Raw genomic sequence first — 6629 nt, 5'->3', positions numbered from 1 at the left:
GTTTCAAGAAAAAGGGTAAAGGGAAGAAGAAGGGGAACTTCAAGAAGAACAACAAACAAGTTGCTGCTCAGGAGAAGAAACCTAAGTCTGGACCTAAGCCTGAGACTGAGTGCTTCCACTGCAAAGAGACTGGTCACTGGAAGCGGAACTGCCCCAAGTATTTGGCGGATAAGAAGGATGGCAAGGTGAACAAAGGTATATGTGATATACATGTTATTGATGTGTACCTTGCTAAAGCTCGTAGTAGCACCTGGGTATTTGATACTAGTTCTGTTGCTAATATTTGCAACGCAAAACAGGGACTACGGATTGAGCGAAGATTGGCTAAGGACAAGGTGACGATGCACGTGGGAAATGGTTCCAAAATCGATGTGATCGCCGTCGGCACGCTACCTCTACATCTACCTTCGGGATTAGTTTTAGACCTGAATAATTGTTATTTGGTGCCAGCGTTGAGCATGAACATTATATCTGGATCTTGTTTGATGCAAGACGGTTATTCATTTAAATCTGAGAAAAATGGTTGTTCTATTTATATGAGTAATATCTTTTATGGTCATGCACCCTTGAAGAGTGGTCTATTTTTGTTGAATCTTGATAGTAGTGATAGACATATTCATAATGTTGAAGCCAAAACATGCAGAGTTGATAATGATAGTGCAACTTATTTGTGGCACTGCCGTTTGGGTCATATTGGTGTAAAGCGCATGAAGAAACTCCATACTGATGGACTTTTGGAATCACTTGATTATGAATCACTTGGTATTTGCGAACCATTCCTCATGGGCAAGATGACTAAAATGTCGTTCTCCGGAACAATGGAGCGAGCAACAGATTTGTTGGAAATCATACATACTGATGTATGTGGTCCGATGAATATTGAGGCTCGCGGAGGGTATCGTTATTTTCTCACCTTCGCAGATGATTTGAGCAGATATGGGTATATCTACTTAATGAAACATAAGTCTGAAACATTTGAAAAGTTCAAAGAATTTCAGAGTGAAGTGGAAAATCATCATAACAAGAAAATAAAGTTTCTACGATCTGTTCGTAGAGGAGAATATTTGAGTTACGAGTTTGGTCTTCATCTGAAACAATGCGGAATAGTTTCGCAACTCACGCCACCCGGAACACCAAGTGTAATGGTGTGTCCGAACGTCGTAATCGTACTTTACTAGATATGGTGCGATCTATGATGTCTCTTACTGATTTACCGCTATCGTTTTGGGGTTATGCTTTAGAGACGGCTGCATTCATGTTAAATAGGGAACCATCAAAATCCGTTGAGACGACGCCTTATGAACTGTGGTTTGGAAAGAAACCAAAGTTGTCATTTTTTAAAGTTTGGGGCTGCGATGCTTATGTGAAAAAGCTTCAACCTGATAAGTTCGAACCCAAATCGGAGAAATGTGTCTTCATAGGATACCCAAAGGAAACTGTTGGGTACACCTTCTATCACAGATCTGAAGGCAAAACATTAGTTGCTAAGAATGGATCCTTTCTAGAGAAGGAGTTTATCTCGAAAGAAGTGAGTGGGAGGAAAGTAGAACTTGATGAGGTAACTGTACCTACTCCCTTATTGGAAAGTAGTTCATCACAGAAACCGGTTCCTGTGACACCTACACCAATTAGTGAGGAAGCTAATGATATTGATCATGAAACTTCAGATCAAGTTACTACTGAGCCTCGTAGGTCAACCAGAGTAAGATCCGCACCAGAGTGGTACGGTAATCCTGTTTTGGATGTCATGTTACTTGACCATGGCGAACCTACGAACTATGAAGAAGCGATGGTGAGCCCAGATTCCACAAAATGGCTTGAGGCCATGAAATCTGAGATGGGATCCATGTATGAGAACAAAGTGTGGACTTTGGTTGACTTGCCCGATGATCGGCAAGCCATAGAGAATAAATGGATCTTCAAGAAGAAGATTCACGCTGATAGTAATGTTACTATCTATAAAGCTCGACTTGTTGCGAAAGGTTTTCGACAAGTTCAAGGGGTTGACTACGATGAGACTTTCTCACCTGTAGCGATGCTTAAGTCCGTCTGAATCATGTTAGCAATTGCCGCATTTTATGATTATGAAATTTTGCAAATGGATGTCAAAACTGCATTCCTGAATGGATTTCTGGAAGAAGAGTTGTATATGATGCAACCAGAAGGTTTTGTCGATCCAAAGGGTGCTACCAAAGTGTGCAAGCTCCAGTTATCCATTTATGGACTGGTGCAAGCCTCTCGGAGTTGGAATAAACGTTTTGATAGTGTGATCAAAGCATATGGTTTTATATAGAGTTTTGGAGAAGCCTATATTTACAAGAAAGTGAGTGGAGCTCTGTAGCGTTTCTAATATTATATGTGGATGACATATTGTTGATTGGAAATGATATAGAATTTATGGATAGCATAACAGGATACTTGGATAAAAGTTTTTCAATGAAAGACCTCGGTGAAGCTGCTTATATATTAGGCATCAAGATCTATAGAGATAGATCAAGACGCTTAATTGGACTTTCACAAGGCACATACCTTGATAAAGTTTTGAAAAAGTTCAAAATGGATCAAGCAAAGAAAGGGTTCTTTCCTGTGTTACAAGGTGTGAAGTTGATTCAGACTCAATGCCCGACCACTGCAGAAGATAGAGAGAAAATGAAAAGTGTTCCCTATGCTTCAGCCATAGGTTCTATCATGTATGCAATGTTGTGTACCAGACCTGATGTGTGCCTTGCTATTAGTTTAGCAGGGAGGTACCAAAGTAATCCAGGAGTGGATCACTGGACAGTGGTCAAGAACATCCTGAAATACCTAAAAAGGACTAAGGATATGTTTCTCGTTTATGGAGGTGACAAAGAGCTCATCGTAAATGGTTACGTCGATGCAAGCTTTGACTCTGATCCGGATGATTCTAAATCGCAAACCAGATACGTATTTTTATTGAACGGTGGAGCTATCAGTTGGTGCAGTTCTAAACAAATCGTCGTGGCAGGATCTACATGTGAAGCAGAGTACATAGCCGATCTAGGTGTCATACCTAGTGCATCGGGTCCAATGAAAATCTTTGCTGACAATACTGGTGCAATTGCCTCGGCAAAGGAATCGAGATTTCACAAGAGGACCAAGCACATCAAGAGACGCTTCAATTCCATCCGGGATCAAGTCCAGGTGGGAGACATAGAGATTTGCAAGATACATGCGGATCTGAATGTTGCAGACCCGTTGACTAAGCCTCTTCCACAAGCAAAACATGATCAACACCAAGACTCCATGGGTGTTAGAAGAATTACTATGTAATCTAGATTATTGACTCTAGTGCAAGTGGGAGACTGAAGGAAATATGCCCTAGAGGCAATAATAAAGTTATTATTTATTTCCTCATATCATGATAAATGTTTATTATTCATGCTAGAATTGTATCAACCGGAAACATAATACATGTGTGAATACATATACAAACGTACTGTCACTAGTATGCCTCTACTTGACTTCTCATTGATCAAAGATGGTTAAGTTTCCTAGCCATGGACATGAGTTTTCATTTGATTAACGAGGTCACATCATTAGGAGAATGATGTGATTGACTTGACCCATTTTGTTAGCTTAGCACTTGATCGTTTAGTTTACTGCTATTGCTTTCTCCATGGCTTATACATGTTCCTATGACTATGAGATTATGCAACTCCCGAATACCGGAGGAACACTTTGTGTGCTACCAAACGTCACAACGTAACTGGGTGATTATAAAGGTGCTCTACAGGTGTCTCCGGTGGTGTTCGTAGAGTTGGCATAGATCGAGATTAGGATTTGTCACTCCGATTGTCGGAGAGGTATCTCTGGGCCCTCTCAGTAATGCACATCACTATAAGCCTTGCAAGCAATGTGACTAATGAGTTAGTTGCGGGATGATGCATTACGGAATGAGTAAAGAGACTTTCCGGTAACGAGATTGAGCTAGGTATTGAGATACCGACGATCGAATCTCGGGCAAGTAACATACCGATGACAAAGGGAACAACGTATGTTGTTATGCGGATTGACTGATAAAGATCTTCGTAGAATATGTAGGAACCAATATGAGCATCCAGGTTCCGCTATTGGTTATTGAACGGAGACATGTCTCGGTCATGTCTACATAGTTCTCGAACCCGTAGGGTCCGCACGCTTAAAGTTCTGTGACGACCGGTATTATGAGTTTTTTGTGTTTTGATGTACCAAAGGTAGTTCGGAGTCCCGGATATGATCACGGACATGACGAGGAGTCTCGAAATGGTCGAGATGTAAAGATCGATATAATGGACGACTATGTTCGGACACCGGAAGTGTTTCGGGAGGTTTCGGACATATACTGGAGTACCGTGGGGTTACCGGAACCCCCGAGGGAGTGTAATAGGGATTTTGGGCCTTAGTGGAGAAGAGGAGGGGCGGCCAAGTGTAGCGACCAGACCTCAAACAGTCTGATCTCTGTGCTCCGGTGTCATCCCTGGATCAGTAATGCTGACACCACACAGTACTCGGAGGATTTATAGCAGAGTAGCAATCACACAGTTACTACATCGAGTGTCTCAAAAGAGAACTTATTACAATAAATATGGCTTAAGGCCATCTAATAACGATAACAGCGAAAGGCTTGGAAGATAAGTGAGTCCATCAACTCCAACGGCATCACTGAGTATAGAACCACGACCTAAAAACTCCTTAATCGTCGTCTGAAAAGTCTGCAACATTAACGTTGCAGCCCGAAAACGGGTCAGCACATGGAATATGCTGGCAAGGTAACACACAGAGAATAATGGAATGCAACAGCTATACTATATGCATATTTGGCTGGTGGAAAGCTCTATGGTAATAGTTTTTGTGTAAAGCCAATTTTTCCCTACTTCAAAGGAATATAATTAATTACTATCATGGTGGTTGTGAAACATTGAGGATGGTTGACAGCATCCTCAATCCCAATTAAGTAACATCATTAAAACCCATCAAAATTAATTTAGAGTAACATGTTGAGATTCACATGATAATCCAGGTACTAGATACTCAAAACGTCCATAACCGGGGACACGGCTAATCATGATTAGTTTATTACACTCTGCAGAGGTTTGCGCACTTTTCCCCACAAGACTCGATCGCCTCCGTTTGGTTTCTCGCACTACAGGGTGTTTGAGAAACGAATGACCGAGACATAGACTTTCGGAAGCGCTAGCACCTTACGATCGGGTAGACCGTACCACCTACAACCCCTACATCTGCTAGTCTACCACTGTAAGAGTTCGCACAAGTTAGTCAACTATGCCAGAGCCCATAATGGCTTGTGGCTGCACACGGAAGTTTCTAGTATGAAAAATCTCATGATCCCTTTGAGCCTGGGTGGCGGTCCAAACAAAACAGGCAAGTCCTGGAAACCCCAGGTGCCTCAATCCACCCAGATGTGTGTTAGGTTGCCACCTTAGATAAACCATTAATTAACAATCTCACATCTGTCATGGATATCACTCACCCAATCCACGTCTACTAGCATAGCATGGCATAATAAGCAAACGTAGAAGTAACTCCCAAAGGTTTGATAATAAACAGGTAATAGGTACTACCTCATCTACTTCCCATCTCACAATTTAATTAGATCCTAATCATGCAATGTGTGAGGATTGATCTAATGCAATAAAACTGGGTTGTAGAAAAAGGTATGATCAAAGTGTTACTTGCCTTGCTGATGATCCGCGTAACCTAGAGATTCAACATAACAGGCGGCGCACTCTGGGTATTCTATCGCAGACAAACAACAAGCATACAATAAATACTCATCTAATGCACAGGTAAAACTCAAATAGCAGATCTAACCAGAAAGTTCAACTTAAGAACCCTGGTTGGCAAAAGATTCAAATCGAACGAAGCAAAAGAAATCAAACAGCGAAAGAAAACAACTTCGTTCTAGCAATCTGGATCTAGGGCAAATTTTACAGTAGCAAAAACTTGTTTAAGTTGATTATTCGGAAAGAGGGTTTCGAGACGAAACTCCAGGCGCTTGAATCGCCTGATTCCGATAAACGAGCGAAAATTTATACTAAAACGAAAATCGGATCAGAAATCGTGATCAGAAAATAACCGCGGAAAATCCGACGAAAAAGACAAACGACAAACAAATTTTTTTAATTTAAAAAACTGCACGGAAAAACGGGGCGGCGACGAACCTCGAAAATCGCGCGGCTCCGGCGACGGCGGCTAAAGGCGGCGGCGGCTAGGGTTTCGGCTGGGCTGGGGCTCTCGGCCGGGCCTCAGGCGCTATATAAAGGCCCCAGGCCAGGGAGTCCTGGCCGGGTACGGCCCGGAGTCGGTTACGCGTTTTTTTTAAAATCCGCTCGGAAGAAAAATAAAAAGTACTAAACTGACTCCAAAAATCGCGAAATAAATTTTGCCGGGTTTCTAAAATCAAGCCCGATAAAGTGAACATTTATCTGGGCCCAAACTACAACTTTGAAAAACGCGCATTTTCCCTAAATTCAAATAAAAAATATCGAAAAACTCCAAAATAAATCTTATTTGATTTTTTATTAAATCCTCAATATTTCTATATTTTGGGAAAGTCATTTTATTCCCTCTCTCATATTTTTGTAATAGAAATAATTGATGATAAAATA

Source organism: Triticum urartu, chromosome 1 (assembly GCF_003073215.2).
Source record: "Triticum urartu cultivar G1812 chromosome 1, Tu2.1, whole genome shotgun sequence".
In the NCBI taxonomy this organism is placed as follows: domain Eukaryota; kingdom Viridiplantae; phylum Streptophyta; class Magnoliopsida; order Poales; family Poaceae; genus Triticum; species Triticum urartu.
The sequence above is the reverse complement of the archived record's forward strand: the minus strand, read 5'-3'. Positions refer to the sequence as shown.